The sequence below is a fragment of the Salvelinus namaycush genome, chromosome 6 (assembly GCF_016432855.1).
Source record: "Salvelinus namaycush isolate Seneca chromosome 6, SaNama_1.0, whole genome shotgun sequence".
NCBI lineage: Eukaryota > Metazoa > Chordata > Actinopteri > Salmoniformes > Salmonidae > Salvelinus > Salvelinus namaycush.
The window spans coordinates 7,240,847-7,259,862 of record NC_052312.1 but is presented as its reverse complement, the minus strand read 5'-3'; the positions used below and the strand labels follow the sequence as shown (position 1 = coordinate 7,259,862).

The window sequence follows — 19,016 nt, the reverse complement described above, 5'->3', positions numbered from 1 at the left end:
ATGTGTCTCTCAACGAACGTTGCATGGCCGCTATGGTAGCGAATATCGACCGTTAACAACACACTTGGTAGCAGTGTTGCTGTTTGTTCCCATCTCCTTAAGAGTGTAGTGTAATTACAGTACATTCAACAAGCAGAGATAGGGACATTATACCCAACATAGTATACTCAACATAGTATACCCAACATAGTATACTCAACATAGTATACCCAACATAGTATACTCAACATAGTATACTCAACATAGTATACCCAGCATAGTATACTCAACATAGTATACTCAACATAGTATACTCAACATAGTATACCCAACATAGTATACTCAACATAGTATACTCAACATAGTATACCCAACATAGTATACCCAACATAGTATATTCAACATAGTATACCCAACATAGTATACTCAACATAGTATACTCAACATAGTATACCCAACATAGTATACCCAACATAGTATACTCAACATAGTATATTCAACATAGTATACCCAACATAGTATATTCAACATAGTATACCCACCATAGTATACTCAGCATAGTATACCCAGCATAGTATACTCAACATAGTATACCCAACATAGTATACTCAACATAGTATACTCAACATAGTATACCCAGCATAGTATACTCAACATAGTATACTCAACATAGTATACTCAACATAGTATACCCAACATAGTATACTCAACATAGTATACTCAACATAGTATACCCAACATATTATACCCAACATAGTATACTCAACATAGTATACCCAACATAGTATACTCAACATAGTATACCCAACATAGTATACTCAACATAGTATACCCAACATAGTATACTCAACATAGTATACCCAACATAGTATACTCAACATAGTATACTCAACATAGTATACCCAGCATAGTATACTCAACATAGTATACTCAACATAGTATACCCAACATAGTATACTCAACATAGTATACTCAACATAGTATACCCAACATATTATACTCAACATAGTATACCCAACATAGTATACTCAACATAGTATACCCAACATAGTATACTCAACATAGTATACTCAACATAGTATACCCAACATAGTATAACCAACATAGTATACTCAACATAGTATACCCAAAATAGTATACTCAACATAGTATACCCAACATAGTATACTCAACATAGTATACTCAAAATAGTATACTCAACATAGTATACCCAACATAGTATACCCAACATAGTATACCCAACATAGTATACTCAACATAGTATACTCAACATAGTATACCCAACATATTATACCCAACATAGTATACTCAACATAGTATACCCAACATAGTATACTCAACATAGTATACCCAACATAGTATACTCAACATAGTATACCCAACATAGTATACTCAACATAGTATACCCAACATAGTATACTCAACATAGTATACTCAACATAGTATACCCAGCATAGTATACTCAACATAGTATACTCAACATAGTATACCCAACATAGTATACTCAACATAGTATACTCAACATAGTATACCCAACATATTATACTCAACATAGTATACCCAACATAGTATACTCAACATAGTATACCCAACATAGTATACTCAACATAGTATACTCAACATAGTATACCCAACATAGTATACCCAACATAGTATACTCAACATAGTATACCCAACATAGTATACTCAACATAGTATACCCAACATAGTATACTCAACATAGTATACTCAACATAGTATACTCAACATAGTATACCCAACATAGTATACCCAACATAGTATACCCAACATAGTATACCCAACATAGTATACTCAACATAGTATACTCAACATAGTATACCCAACATAGTATACCCAACATAGTATACCCAACATCTGTCATTTAAACCACAAGATCCTCAAGGGCTCTATTTTAACAAACCTAACGCAGTGAGAAATATAAACCTTGGTGGTAGCACTTCTGGTCCTGGGGTGTGTCCGAAATATTTTCACGATTTTCATAGACATTATTGTGAGCTCAACAGCTGCCGGTAGTGTGAAAAGAGCTGGGTTTTGATAAATAAACAAGTTGTAGGTGTGATGAGGGCTTGGCCACTCACTGGTCAATTAAGGCGTTCCATTGTTTTATACAGCATGTGTTTGTATCAAGTTTTGTCGTTTATTGACGGTCTTTGAGTTATCATCCTCTCCAATTGGTCTGGGGACACGGAATATTCTTCTCCTGGTCCATTGTGGATCGATACTACAGTTTATTAAATAGCATAGGCTACAGTAACGAGTGATAGCAACATAAAACAAAAACATCCAGTGTTGGCTCAATATGTTTGGATTGTTGACAGTCAACATTGTTGTAATTGGCTTCAACGAGTATAGGCCTTAGGCATCGCACTCTCCTCAAATAAAAAATACTAAGCTCCCGTAAATTGTGTGAGACATGTGTGAGACATGTGTGAGTCCTGTTCTCAATAAGCCAGACGTAGCCTAGGCCTGCTGTTGATATGGTGTTATAGGACTGAAGCTTTTGTTTGGAGGAGCATGTGATTGGTAACCGGACAAGAGGCGCCGTTTGGAAATGGGGATTGATATATACAAGCGGAATGGAGTATTCACTGCAGGTAGGCCTATGTCAATTAGGAATAATGCAAAAGCATGTCGGCAAAAGCCTCACAAGCATAAACCTTTAGTGTATCGGCTCCTTGGCTAACGCATGGCCAGGATCAGAAAAACCAGGCACATTGTTGTTGAACCAGCTTTCGTTATAGCAGGGTAAGGGGCTTGCTTTTTAATAAAAAAAATACAATACAAATTGTTAAAGGAAAATAACTTAAATGTTTCCAAAGAATGTCACCGGGTTATCTCATTCCATGATGGGCATATAACCTACATGGAGGGGTTTGTACTGTACGTACATCCACAATAACAACAGGAGCTGTCTAAAATAATGTAATGTACTGTACGTACATCCACAATAACAACAGGAGCTGTCTAAAATAATGTAATGTACTGTACGTACATCCACAATAACAACAGGAGCTGTCTAAAATAATGTAATGTACTGTACGTACATCCACAATAACAACAGGAGCTGTCTAAAATAATGTAATGTACTGTACGTACATCCACAATAACAACAGGAGCTGTCTAAAATAATGTAATGTACTGTACGTACATCCACAATAACAACAGGAGCTGTCTAAAATAATGTAATGTACTGTACGTACATCCACAATAACAACAGGAGCTGTCTAAAATAATGTAATGTACTGTACGTACATCCACAATAACAACAGGAGCTGTCTAAAATAATGTAATCGCCTACGTAGATAAAAAGGGGATGTCCGCTCACTGTTTTGTCAAACTTGACATTTTAATAAAGCTTTAGTGATCGTGGTCTCACGAGAAACCCTTTATCGATAGTCTGGACTACTTGGCGACTGCATTGGGTATGACAAAAAAAAACTTTATTGAGAGGAGGAGAGGCTATGCTTGGCTTTTAAAGAGTAACTTTCATGAACATATTTTATTTTCATGTAAAACCAGATGTTTTAGGCTTATTTATAGTGAAACACCTCAATTCTGGGCTTCATTTTGACAGTTTATTGTAAAAGTGATATATTTTGGTCTTTTAGTAGTAAATCTAGCTATTTTGGACCCTAGCGGTTGGACTTGACCATTGAAATCGTGACGTAGACAATAGTGTGCCACTGCAGCCTGCAATTCTGAGCGTTCCTGCATGTGGGCATTCCCCCCTCGAGCATCCCATTGGTTCCTTTATGAACACCCCTTCCCCGAGCACGACATAGTCATGTGTAACACTTTTGGGTCTAAAGGCAAATAACAGTATTATCTGAGTTTTCCCAGCCCCACCTCCCAGAGTCCTGCTTACTGGCTAGCGGGAGTGACACTGCTAGACGCCGTCCTTCACTCCCGCCTGCCCTCACAGTTGTTAACTGTGGGAAAACAGTACCCGACAGGCGGGGGCGAAGGACACTGTCTAGTACCGGTCGCCCCAGCTAGCGCAGCAGGTGGAAGGCTGGGGCGACACCGTGTGCTAGCCTGCGATCGTCGTCGTTAACAGAACTGCGGGAAAACAGATGTCCGGCCCCTTCCCCCGAAATCTGTGGGGTTTATCGGCGGCTGGCATCCAATGTTATTGTGCATTATCACCACCTACTGTACTGGAGCGCCCCACATCCCACCTGTCATAACTTAAAAATGGACCAATAGAAGTTTAAACAGGGGTTCCTGCAGACGCAGGAACTTCCCAAATTGCAGGCTGCAATTGCACCCTTCTCGATGTAGAGGCACATCTTCTCAAGGGAGTGGTCGGTATGAAATACATTCCCTTCTCGATGTAGAGGCACATCTTCTCAAGGGAGTGGTCGGTATGAAATACATTCCCTTCTCGATGTAGAGGCACATCTTCTCAAGGGAGTGGTCGGTATGAAATACATTCCCTTCTCGATGTAGAGGCACATCTTCTCAAGGGAGTGGTCGGTATGAAATACATTCCCTTCTAGATGTGCTGGGTGGTACAATATATTTGCATGATGTTTCCTTCACTAGACTACTGACGTTACACAAAATTCAAAAGGCACATTTCCGCATATGACCAAATTAAACATTTTTGCTTACCGTTTCATACACATTTCTGTGCTTTTTACGAAGAAGAAAAAAACATGTAGGATATGAGAACTGTTCGTTTATATTCGTAGCTGCATCCATCACAACAAGAAATACACGCCAATCATGTCAACTAGTTGTATTTTTTCTAAATGTTATTACTGGTGGTGCAGTCTGCTCATAGTTGTAATATATTTTATTTACAATATTCATCCCGTGGCCACACTCTTCTAACTGTGAAAAGTGAAAGCATACCTGTGAGAGGGGTCGCCCTAGTAGTAGGTTTTTATACAGTACCCAAGACCAATCTGTGAGTTAATTGGACTATTGGAAAAAGAGCTACTGTGTAAATACTGCAATGCAGATTGAATTGATCCCCATCTCTTCATTTTCCAGGTGATGGTTGCACCTTTCTTCCCAAAACATTGCCGCAATAAATGTGAGTCTACATTTCAAATATTTTTTTGCGCCCCATGGGGGATTGGAATTTACACCGCAAGTGGCAATAGATGTCAGGAACTCAGCGCCTTATCACTGTGAGATAACTGTACAGAGCCTTATCACTGTGAGATAACTGTACAGAGCCTTATCACTGTGAGATAACTGTACAGAGCCTTATCACTGTGAGATAACTGTACAGAGCCTTATCACTGTGAGATAACTGTACAGAGCCTTATCACTGTGAGATAACTGTACAGAGCCTTATCACTGTGAGATAACTGTACAGAGCCTTATCACTGTGAGATAACTGTACAGAGCCTTATCACTGTGAGATAACTGTACAGAGCCTTAACACTGTGAGATAACTGTACAGAGCCTTAACACTGTGAGATAACTGTACAGAGCCTTATCACTCTGAGATAACTGTACAGAGCCTTATCACTGTGAGATAACTGTACAGAGCCTTAACACTGTGAGATAACTGTACAGAGCTTTATCACTGTGAGATAACTGTACAGAGCCTTAACACTGTGAGATAACTGTACAGAGCCTTAACACTGTGAGATAACTGTACAGAGCCTTATCACTGTGAGCAAACTGTACAGAGTCTTATCACTGTGAGATAACTGTACAGAGCCTTATCACTGTGAGCTAACTGTACAGAGTCTTATCACTGTGAGATAACTGTACAGAGCCTTATCACTGTGAGATAACTGTACAGAGCCTTATCACTGTGAGATAACTGTACAGAGCCTTATCACTGTGAGATAACTGTACAGAGCCTTATCACTGTGAGATAACTGTACAGAGCCTTAACACTGTGAGATAACTGTACAGAGCCTTATCACTGTGAGATAACTGTACAGAGCCTTATCACTGTGAGATAACTGTACAGAGCCTTAACACTGTGAGATAACTGTACAGAGCTTTATCACTGTGAGATAACTGTACAGAGCCTTAACACTGTGAGATAACTGTACAGAGCCTTAACACTGTGAGATAACTGTACAGAGCCTTATCACTGTGAGCAAACTGTACAGAGTATTATCACTGTGAGATAACTGTACAGAGCCTTATCACTGTGAGCTAACTGTACAGAGTCTTATCACTGTGAGATAACTGTACAGAGCCTTATCACTGTGAGCTAACTGTACAGAGTCTTATCACTGTGAGATAACTGTACAGAGCCTTATCACTGTGAACTAACTGTCCAGAGCCTCATCACTGTGACCTAACTGTACAGAGCCTTACCACTGTGAGCTAACTGTACAGAGCCTTATCACTGTGAGCTAACTGTACAGAGTCTTATCACTGTAAGATAACTGTACAGAGCCTTATCACCGTGAGCTAACTGTACAGAGTCTTATCACTGTAAGATAACTGTACAGAGCCTTATCACTGTGAGATAACTGTACAGAGCCTTAACACCGTGAGCTAACTGTACAGAGCCTTATCACTGTGAGCTAACTGTACAGAGCCTTACCATTCTGAGCTAACTGTACAGAGCCTTATCACTGTGAGATAACTGTACAGAGCCTTATCACTGTGAGCTAACTGTACAGAGCCTTAACACTGTGAGATAACTGTACAGAGCCTTACCACTGTGAGATAACTGTACAGAGCCTTGTCACTCTGAGCCGACTGTACAGAGCCTTGTCACTCTGAGCTAACTGTACAGAGCCGTATCACTGTGAGCTAACTGTACAGAGCCTTATCACTGTGAGCTAACTGTACAGTGCCTTATCACTGTGAGATAACTGTACAGAGTCTTATCACTGTGAGCTGACTGTACAGAGCCTTATCACTGTGAGCTAACTGTACAGAGCCTTATCACTGTGAGCTAACTGTACAGAGCCTTATCACTGTGAGCTGACTGTACAGAGCCTTATCACTGTGAGCTAACTGTACAGAGCCTTATCCCTGTGAGATAACTGTACAGAGCCTTATCACTGTGAGCTGACTGTACAGAGCCTTATCACTGTGAGCTAACTGTACAGAGCCTTATCACTGTGAGCTAACTGTACAGAGCCTTATCACTGTGAGCTAACTGTACAGAGTCTTATCACTGTGAGCTAACTGTAGAGAGCCTTACCACTGTGAGCTAACTGTACAGAACCATATTTGCTCTTGATGCACATCATTGTATTATCAGAGCGTACCACTGGACTTCTGGTAAGTATGCTTTAGTGAGAAAGTGTTGGGATCAGGTACAACTACGTTTACCCACCCCCAAAATGAATATTCATGATAACTTCCTTCACCCACAACTTCTCACATGAAGGCATACTTTTTTAAAAAGTGGTTGGGGAAAGGCTGAAATTGGCGTTGGGAACAAATTGGGAACAAAAAAAGCACATATGTCTTGTTCCATGTGCATATGGTTACTGTGCGTCACGGCTGGATAGGCAGTGCTTCTGCTGTCAAAATCCATGCTGTAGCCAACCCGTTACCGTTAAAACCAGCTTTCGGTTGGTCTTAAATATCCCCACCAGAGCATACTGAAATTGTCACTTCGGCACACGTTTTTAAGGACACACCTCAGATATTGCCTCCCCACCTCAGCACAAGCGAGCTCATATAAAACAGGTCAATTACCAATCCTGGCTCTAGGGTTAGAAAATAGAAGAGCGACGGCTTTACCGGGTCAAAATCACTAACGAGTGTGCTTGGCTTAACGCCAGCCACAAATGGAGCGCCTAGTGTCTTTTTAAAGGAAAGAGCTGTATGTTGTAGAAGACACTGAGGAAGCATCGATGTTAAGTACATCTGATTGGGTCCTGAGATTCTTAACACTGGCAAATAACAAATGGAGACCTTAAAATGATATATACATTTTTATATATAACATTTAAGATATTGATATATCAGAATTATTCTTTAAAGTCGAGACCGTGAGGATAGAAATGGAAACGATCATTTAATGTTCACCATCCATAGGGGCACCAGAGAGGAATCCATACTGGCACCAGAGAGGAACCCATACTGGCACCAGAGAGGAATCCATACTGGCACCAGAGAGGGATCCATACTGGCACCAGAGAGGCATCCATACTGGCACCAGAGAGGAATCCATACTGGCACCAGAGAGGGATCCATACTGGCACCAGAGAGGAATCCATACTGGCACCAGAGAGGAACCCATACTGGCACCAGAGAGGAATCCATACTGGCACCAGAGAGGAACCCATACTGGCACCAGAGAGGAATCCATATTGGCACCAGAGAGGGATCCATACTGGCACCAGAGAGGCATCCATACTGGTACCAGAGAGGAATCCATACTGGCACCAGAGAGGAATCCATACTGGCACCAGAGAGGAACCCATACTGGCACCAGAGAGGAATCCATACTGGCACCAGAGCAGAATGCAAACCAGGGAGTGTTGGTTTGAGGTGGACCTGGGATGATCTGGGAACCAGATTGTTTGTTGGTTTCATGTGGACCTGGGATGATCTGGGCACCAGATTGTTTGTTGGTTTCATGTGGACCTGAAATGATCTGGGAACCAGATTGTTTGTTGGTTTCATGTGGACCTGGGATGATCTGGGAACCAGATTGTTTGTTGGTTTCATGTGGACCTGGGATGATCTGGGAACCAGATTGTTTGTTGGTTTCATGTGGACCTGAAATGATCTGGGAACCAGAGTGTTTGTTTGTTTCATATGGACCTGAAATGATCTGGGAACCAGAGTGTTTGTTTGTTTCATGTGGGCCTGGCATGATGGCTTCTCACCAGTTAGTAGTCTGAGCAGGGGACTGTTGCCCACCACTCCACAACAAACACACTCACTGGGGAATAAGGGAAGCATTGTTGTGCTGACTGAATATCATTATCTGGATCCAATATGTACAGTATACAAAGAACTAATAGATGGATGGGGAAAAGAGAGAGGAGGGGGAACCAACATCTGTCTTAGGGTAGAGACTAGAGAGACTCAATGAAGTGAGCTCTTTGGAGGTCCGTAGTGGAACGTGGAGCTGAGCTTGTAGGCTTCGACTACAGCTATAATATATTAATCGACATATGTGGACTTTATCTCAAAGGACTTTACAATGCTAGATAGAATGTGCAGAGCAAGCCTTCATAAAAGGCTTTAGTTTCCATCTATAGGCCGTTATCTCCATATAGCTCTTTTCACAAGCAATGACATGTTTATATTTATTCTCTTCCTTTGTCGATAAATGCCGATAAAACTTTGTTTCTGGAGGTTTTCTGCTACATTATCTTCGCTCTCTGCCAGACATGGACCAGTTTGTTTAGATTCTACCGGCGCATATAATCAATATTCCATTCCATGCCGTCACTTCATTTGTTTTTATTTGTCCAGCTTCGTGTTAAAGCCAAGGTTTGAAATCTAGGATTGAGAGGAAAGAACAATATCTCCCTGAGGGTATCTTAACTTCCAGATGATCAAGCCCCACAAAATCACAATGGGACACAACTACAAGTGCAGATGCATCCTAGAGCTGTGTGTGTCTGTGTTCATGCGAAAGGGAGGGAGGGTGCTTGTGTGAGCAAGAAAGCTTGTGAGTTCATCATATACTCCTAACCCTCCGGAGTCTTGTGCGTTGCTGGTGCTCACATACCAAAAGGTTACCGACGTGTAATGAGAATGTCATGCCGTGCATGGAATCTCTGATTCCTACACAGATCAGTCATCTGAACAGAAGATCTTGATGTGGACTGGTACAAGGTAGAACTCCAGGAATTCCAAAGTATTCTGGTCTATATCTGTCTATACCTATAGGATTTGGGGATTTCAAGGGAATGGTGCATTGGCCTGGACTTTGTACGGGTCTTTAGTGGTTGAAGAACAGTTCTACTTTCTAGTCTTTATAGGCCCTTTAAAAAGATGACTGGAGTCATGAGCATATTCAAGATGTGCCCCACTTCCCCCAGCCCCACCCCGTGTTGAATACAGCCCATTTACAAACACCTTTTAACATATTTCATGGCATGAACAGGCCTCTAGGTGTCAAAGGTTGAGGGCTGAAGGCCAGCCAGCTCCACTTTCGATGCCCAACAAGGAGTCATGCCAGGCAGTAAAAACCTTGAGCAGTTGTTTTCTACTTTCCCTTCCCTGTAATCACACTAGCTGTCTCTTTGGTTTCTTTACACAACCACTGGACCGCTATGCCAACAAAACACACACGCCATTAAACACAAATCACCAAACGCAGCTTGCAAACACAGAGTCCCACAAGGCACAAGGGGAAACAACTACTAGGCCACCCAGTCTCCGAGTTCTAGGCCTGTACCAGCTTCCAAAGCATCACTATCCCTGGGCCCGGGCCTGGCTGCATGGGCCAACCATGTAACTGGTCCACGTCCTCCCTACATATGGTTCAAATAAGCAGCCTCTCCTCGGCTTTCTAAAGCTTATACAAATCAGCCTTGGAACAGTGTGGCTCTCTGGTTTATTCCCTCCCCCTCCTCACTTCTATTCACTCAGCCTTCCACTATCTCTCTGACTGACACCGCCCCTTCAATCTGACTCTGCTGCTACCGCCTTGACACTCCTCTTTAAACTCCATCATACGTTCTCTTCTAGGACTCAAACTCAAACGTTCAGACCCTACCTAACACATTCTTCATTCCCTTATTCACACGTTGGCCTTGCTTCACTTATCCACAGGTTCACTTCATCAACCAACCCAGTGTGTATTAGCGCTGTAACCCAGTGTGTATTAACTCTACAACCCAGTGTGTATTAGCTCTGTAACCCAGTGTGTATTAGCTCTACAACCCAGTGTGTATTAGCTCTGTAACCCAGTGTGTATTAGCTCTGTAACCCAGTGTGTATTAACTCTGTAACCCAGTGTGTATTAGCTCTACAACCCAGTGTGTATTAGCTCTACAACCCAGTGTGTATTAGCTCTACAACCCAGTGTGTATTAGCTCTGTAACCCAGTGTGTATTAGCTCTGTAACCCAGTGTGTATTAGCTCTACAACCCAGTGTGTATTAGCTCTGTAACCCAGTGTGTATTAGCTCTGTAACCCAGTGTGTATTAACTCTGTAACCCAGTGTGTATTAACTCTGTAACCCAGTGTGTATTAACTCTACAACCCAGTGTGTATTAGCTCTGTAACCCAGTGTGTATTAACTCTGTAACCCAGTGTGTATTAACTCTGTAACCCAGTGTGTATTAACTCTACAACCCAGTGTGTATTAACTCTGTAACCCAGTGTGTATTAACTCTGTAACCCAGTGTGTATTAACTCTGTAACCCAGTGTGTATTAACTCTACAACCCAGTGTGTATTAACTCTACAACCCAGTGTGTATTAACTCTGTAACCCAGTGTGTATTAGCTCTGTAACCCAGTGTGTATTAGCTCTGTAACCCAGTGTGTATTAGCTCTGTAACCCAGTGTGTATTAGCTCTGTAACCCAGTGTGTATTAACTCTGTAACCCAGTGTGTATTAGCTCTACAACCCAGTGTGTATTAGCTCTACAACCCAGTGTGTATTAGCTCTACAACCCAGTGTGTATTAGCTCTGTAACCCAGTGTGTATTAACTCTGTAACCCAGTGTGTATTAACTCTGTAACCCAGTGTGTATTAACTCTGTAACCCAGTGTGTATTAACTCTGTAACCCAGTGTGTATTAGCTCTACAACCCAGTGTGTATTAGCTCTGTAACCCAGTGTGTATTAACTCTGTAACCCAGTGTGTATTAACTCTGTAACCCAGTGTGTATTAACTCTGTAACCCAGTGTGTATTAACTCTGTAACCCAGTGTGTATTAACTCTGTAACCCAGTGTGTATTAACTCTGTAACCCAGTGTGTATTAGCTCTGTAACCCAGTGTGTATTAACTCTGTAACCCAGTGTGTATTAGCTCTGTAACCCAGTGTGTATTAACTCTGTAACCCAGTGTGTATTAACTCTGTAACCCAGTGTGTATTAGCTCTGTAACCCAGTGTGTATTAGCTCTGTAACCCAGTGTGTATTAGCTCTGTAACCCAGTGTGTATTAACTCTGTAACCCAGTGTGTATTAACTCTGTAACCCAGTGTGTATTAGCTCTGTAACCCAGTGTGTATTAGCTCTGTAACCCAGTGTGTATTAGCTCTACAACCCAGTGTGTATTAACTCTGTAACTGTAACGGTTTTCCTCCTCCTCTTCATCCGAAGAGGAGGAGTAGTGATCAGACCAAAATGCAGCGGGTTTTGAAAACATAATGAATTTATTAACTGCCGAAAACGAACACGAAAACAAACACTTGGAATGACTACAAAATAACAAAACGAACGTAGACTGACCTAAAACATGAGAACTTACATATAACACGAAGAACGCAGGAACACGTACAGACTATAACAAACGAATGAACAAACGCTACAGTCCCGTGTGGTACGAACAAACATACAGACACGGAAGACAACCACCCACAAACAAACAGTGTGAACAGCCTACCTTTATATGGTTCTCAATCAGAGGAAACGTCAAACACCTGTCCCTGATTGAGAACCATATAAGGCTAATTACCAACAACCTAAACATAGAAACACAAAACATAGAATGCCCACCCCAACTCACGCCCTGACCAACTACACACATACAAAAACAACAGAAAACAGGTCAGGAACGTGACAGTAACCCAGTGTGTATTAGCTCTGTAACCCAGTGTGTATTAACTCTGTAACCCAGTGTGTATTAGCTCTGTAACCCAGTGTGTATTAGCTCTACAACCCAGTGTGTATTAACTCTGTAACCCAGTGTGTATTAACTCTGTAACCCAGTGTGTATTAACTCTGTAACCCAGTGTGTATTAGCTCTACAACCCAGTGTGTATTAGCTCTGTAACCCAGTGTGTATTAACTCTGTAACCCAGTGTGTATTAGCTCTACAACCCAGTGTGTATTAGCTCTGTAACCCAGTGTGTATTAGCTCTACAACCCAGTGTGTATTAGCTCTACAACCCAGTGTGTATTAGCTCTACAACCCAGTGTGTATTAGCTCTGTAACCCAGTGTGTATTAACTCTGTAACCCAGTGTGTATTAGCTCTGTAACCCAGTGTGTATTAGCTCTGTAACCCAGTGTGTATTAGCTCTGTAACCCAGTGTGTATTAGCTCTGTAACCCAGTGTGTATTAGCTCTACAACCCAGTGTGTATTAGCTCTACAACCCAGTGTGTATTAGCTCTGTAACCCAGTGTGTATTAGCTCTGTAACCCAGTGTGTATTAACTCTGTAACCCAGTGTGTATTAACTCTGTAACCCAGTGTGTATTAACTCTACAACCCAGTGTGTATTAGCTCTGTAACCCAGTGTGTATTAACTCTGTAACCCAGTGTGTATTAACTCTGTAACCCAGTGTGTATTAACTCTACAACCCAGTGTGTATTAACTCTGTAACCCAGTGTGTATTAACTCTGTAACCCAGTGTGTATTAACTCTGTAACCCAGTGTGTATTAACTCTACAACCCAGTGTGTATTAACTCTACAACCCAGTGTGTATTAACTCTGTAACCCAGTGTGTATTAGCTCTGTAACCCAGTGTGTATTAGCTCTGTAACCCAGTGTGTATTAGCTCTGTAACCCAGTGTGTATTAGCTCTGTAACCCAGTGTGTATTAACTCTGTAACCCAGTGTGTATTAGCTCTACAACCCAGTGTGTATTAGCTCTACAACCCAGTGTGTATTAGCTCTACAACCCAGTGTGTATTAGCTCTGTAACCCAGTGTGTATTAACTCTGTAACCCAGTGTGTATTAACTCTGTAACCCAGTGTGTATTAACTCTGTAACCCAGTGTGTATTAACTCTGTAACCCAGTGTGTATTAGCTCTACAACCCAGTGTGTATTAGCTCTGTAACCCAGTGTGTATTAACTCTGTAACCCAGTGTGTATTAACTCTGTAACCCAGTGTGTATTAACTCTGTAACCCAGTGTGTATTAACTCTGTAACCCAGTGTGTATTAACTCTGTAACCCAGTGTGTATTAACTCTGTAACCCAGTGTGTATTAGCTCTGTAACCCAGTGTGTATTAACTCTGTAACCCAGTGTGTATTAGCTCTGTAACCCAGTGTGTATTAACTCTGTAACCCAGTGTGTATTAACTCTGTAACCCAGTGTGTATTAGCTCTGTAACCCAGTGTGTATTAGCTCTGTAACCCAGTGTGTATTAGCTCTACAACCCAGTGTGTATTAACTCTGTAACTGTAACGGTTTTCCTCCTCCTCTTCATCCGAAGAGGAGGAGTAGTGATCAGACCAAAATGCAGCGGGTTTTGAAAACATAATGAATTTATTAACTGCCGAAAACGAACACGAAAACAAACACTTGGAATGACTACAAAATAACAAAACGAACGTAGACTGACCTAAAACATGAGAACTTACATATAACACGAAGAACGCAGGAACACGTACAGACTATAACAAACGAATGAACAAACGCTACAGTCCCGTGTGGTACGAACAAACATACAGTCACGGAAGACAACCACCCACAAACAAACAGTGTGAACAGCCTACCTTTATATGGTTCTCAATCAGAGGAAACGTCAAACACCTGTCCCTGATTGAGAACCATATAAGGCTAATTACCAACAACCTAAACATAGAAACACAAAACATAGAATGCCCACCCCAACTCACGCCCTGACCAACTACACACATACAAAAACAACAGAAAACAGGTCAGGAACGTGACAGTAACCCAGTGTGTATTAGCTCTGTAACCCAGTGTGTATTAACTCTGTAACCCAGTGTGTATTAGCTCTGTAACCCAGTGTGTATTAGCTCTACAACCCAGTGTGTATTAACTCTGTAACCCAGTGTGTATTAACTCTGTAACCCAGTGTGTATTAACTCTGTAACCCAGTGTGTATTAGCTCTACAACCCAGTGTGTATTAGCTCTGTAACCCAGTGTGTATTAACTCTGTAACCCAGTGTGTATTAGCTCTACAACCCAGTGTGTATTAGCTCTGTAACCCAGTGTGTATTAGCTCTACAACCCAGTGTGTATTAGCTCTACAACCCAGTGTGTATTAGCTCTACAACCCAGTGTGTATTAGCTCTGTAACCCAGTGTGTATTAACTCTGTAACCCAGTGTGTATTAGCTCTGTAACCCAGTGTGTATTAGCTCTGTAACCCAGTGTGTATTAGCTCTGTAACCCAGTGTGTATTAGCTCTACAACCCAGTGTGTATTAGCTCTACAACCCAGTGTGTATTAACTCTGTAACCCAGTGTGTATTAGCTCTGTAACCCAGTGTGTATTAGCTCTGTAACCCAGTGTGTATTAGCTCTGTAACCCAGTGTGTATTAGCTCTGTAACCCAGTGTGTATTAGCTCTGTAACCCAGTGTGTATTAGCTCTACAACCCAGTGTGTATTAGCTCTACAACCCAGTGTGTATTAGCTCTGTAACCCAGTGTGTATTAACTCTGTAACCCGGTGTGTATTAGCTCTGTAACCCGGTGTGTATTAGCGCTGTAACCCAGTGTGTATTAACTCTGTAACCCAGTGTGTATTAGCGCTGTAACCCAGTGTGTATTAACTCTGTAACCCGGTGTGTATTAGCTCTGTAACCCAGTGTGTATTAGCTCTGTAACCCAGTGTGTATTAACTCTGTAACCCAGTGTGTATTAGCGCTGTAACCCAGTGTGTATTAACTCTGTAACCCGGTGTGTATTAGCTCTGTAACCCGGTGTGTATTAGCTCTGTAACCCAGTGTGTATTAACTCTGTAACCCGGTGTGTATTAGCTCTGTAACCCAGTGTGTATTAACTCTGTAACCCAGTGTGTATTAGCGCTGTAACCCAGTGTGTATTAACTCTGTAACCCGGTGTGTATTAGCTCTGTAACCCAGTGTGTATTAACTCTACAACCCAGTGTGTATTAGCTCTGTAACCCAGTGTGTATTAACTCTGTAACCCAGTGTGTATTAACTCTGTAACCCAGTGTGTATTAACTCTACAACCCAGTGTGTATTAATTCTGTAACCCAGTGTGTATTAACTCTGTAACCCAGTGTGTATTAACTCTGTAACCCAGTGTGTATTAACTCTACAACCCAGTGTGTATTAACTCTACAACCCAGTGTGTATTAACTCTGTAACCCAGTGTGTATTAGCTCTGTAACCCAGTGTGTATTAGCTCTGTAACCCAGTGTGTATTAGCTCTGTAACCCAGTGTGTATTAGCTCTGTAACCCAGTGTGTATTAACTCTGTAACCCAGTGTGTATTAGCTCTACAACCCAGTGTGTATTAGCTCTACAACCCAGTGTGTATTAGCTCTACAACCCAGTGTGTATTAGCTCTGTAACCCAGTGTGTATTAACTCTGTAACCCAGTGTGTATTAACTCTGTAACCCAGTGTGTATTAACTCTGTAACCCAGTGTGTATTAACTCTGTAACCCAGTGTGTATTAGCTCTACAACCCAGTGTGTATTAGCTCTGTAACCCAGTGTGTATTAACTCTGTAACCCAGTGTGTATTAACTCTTAACCAGTGTGTATACTCCAGTGTGTATTAACTCTGTAACCCAGTGTGTATTAACTCTGTAACCCAGTGTGTATTAACTCTGTAACCCAGTGTGTATTAACTCTGTAACCCAGTGTGTATTAGCTCTGTAACCCAGTGTGTATTAACTCTGTAACCCAGTGTGTATTAGCTCTGTAACCCAGTGTGTATTAACTCTGTAACCCAGTGTGTATTAACTCTGTAACCCAGTGTGTATTAGCTCTGTAACCCAGTGTGTATTAGCTCTGTAACCCAGTGTGTATTAGCTCTACAACCCAGTGTGTATTAACTCTGTAACTGTAACGGTTTTCCTCCTCCTCTTCATCCGAAGAGGAGGAGTAGTGATCAGACCAAAATGCAGCGGGTTTTGAAAACATAATGAATTTATTAACTGCCGAAAACGAACACGAAAACAAACACTTGGAATGACTACAAAATAACAAAACGAACGTAGACTGACCTAAAACATGAGAACTTACATATAACACGAAGAACGCAGGAACACGTACAGACTATAACAAACGAATGAACAAACGCTACAGTCCCGTGTGGTACGAACAAACATACAGTCACGGAAGACAACCACCCACAAACAAACAGTGTGAACAGCCTACCTTTATATGGTTCTCAATCAGAGGAAACGTCAAACACCTGTCCCTGATTGAGAACCATATAAGGCTAATTACCAACAACCTAAACATAGAAACACAAAACATAGAATGCCCACCCCAACTCACGCCCTGACCAACTACACACATACAAAAACAACAGAAAACAGGTCAGGAACGTGACAGTAACCCAGTGTGTATTAGCTCTGTAACCCAGTGTGTATTAACTCTGTAACCCAGTGTGTATTAGCTCTGTAACCCAGTGTGTATTAGCTCTACAACCCAGTGTGTATTAACTCTGTAACCCAGTGTGTATTAACTCTGTAACCCAGTGTGTATTAACTCTGTAACCCAGTGTGTATTAGCTCTACAACCCAGTGTGTATTAGCTCTGTAACCCAGTGTGTATTAACTCTGTAACCCAGTGTGTATTAGCTCTACAACCCAGTGTGTATTAGCTCTGTAACCCAGTGTGTATTAGCTCTACAACCCAGTGTGTATTAGCTCTACAACCCAGTGTGTATTAGCTCTACAACCCAGTGTGTATTAGCTCTGTAACCCAGTGTGTATTAACTCTGTAACCCAGTGTGTATTAGCTCTGTAACCCAGTGTGTATTAGCTCTGTAACCCAGTGTGTATTAGCTCTGTAACCCAGTGTGTATTAGCTCTACAACCCAGTGTGTATTAGCTCTACAACCCAGTGTGTATTAACTCTGTAACCCAGTGTGTATTAGCTCTGTAACCCAGTGTGTATTAGCTCTGTAACCCAGTGTGTATTAGCTCTGTAACCCAGTGTGTATTAGCTCTGTAACCCAGTGTGTATTAGCTCTGTAACCCAGTGTGTATTAGCTCTACAACCCAGTGTGTATTAGCTCTACAACCCAGTGTGTATTAGCTCTGTAACCCAGTGTGTATTAACTCTGTAACCCGGTGTGTATTAGCTCTGTAACCCGGTGTGTATTAGCGCTGTAACCCAGTGTGTATTAACTCTGTAACCCAGTGTGTATTAGCGCTGTAACCCAGTGTGTATTAACTCTGTAACCCGGTGTGTATTAGCTCTGTAACCCAGTGTGTATTAGCTCTGTAACCCAGTGTTTATTAGCTCTACAACCCAGTGTGTATTAACTCTGTAACCCAGTGTGTATTAGCTCTGTAACCCAGTGTGTATTAGCTCTACAACCCAGTGTGTATTAGCTCTACAACCCAGTGTGTATTAGCTCTGTAACCCAGTGTGTATTAGCTCTACAACCCAGTGTGTATTAGCTCTACAACCCAGTGTGTATTAACTCTGTAACCCAGTGTGTATTAACTCTGTAACCCAGTGTGTATTAGCTCTGTAACCCAGTATGTATTAGCTCTGTAACCCAGTGTGTATTAGCTCTGTAACCCAGTGTGTATTAGCTCTACAACCCAGTGTGTATTAGCTCTACAACCCAGTGTGTATTAACTCTGTAACCCAGTGTGTATTAGCCCTACAACCCAGTGTGTATTAGCTCTGTAACCCAGTGTGTATTAGCTCTGTAACCCAGTGTGTATTAGCTCTACAACCCAGTGTGTATTAACTCTGTAACCCAGTGTGTATTAGCTCTACAACCCAGTGTGTATTAACTCTGTAACCCAGTGTGTATTAGCTCTACAACCCAGTGTGTATTAGCCCTACAACCCAGTGTGTATTAGCTCTACAACCCAGTGTGTATTAGCTCTGTAACCCAGTGTGTATTAACTCTACAACCCAGTGTGTATTAGCTCTGTAACCCAGTGTGTATTAGCTCTGTAACCCAGTGTGTATTAACTCTACAACCCAGTGTGTATTAACTCTGCAACCCAGTGTGTATTAACTCTGTAACCCAGTGTGTATTAGCTCTACAACCCAGGGTGTATTAGCTCTGT

The 19,016-nt window shown here is 41.7% G+C and overlaps 1 protein-coding gene across 1 annotated transcript in view; it reads right to left on the bottom strand.

The window, feature by feature from the left end:
- LOC120049474 (arylsulfatase J-like) overlaps positions 1 to 19,016 on the bottom strand; it is a 37,713-nt gene that overhangs the window by 4,386 nt on the left and 14,311 nt on the right. The window lies entirely within an intron of this gene.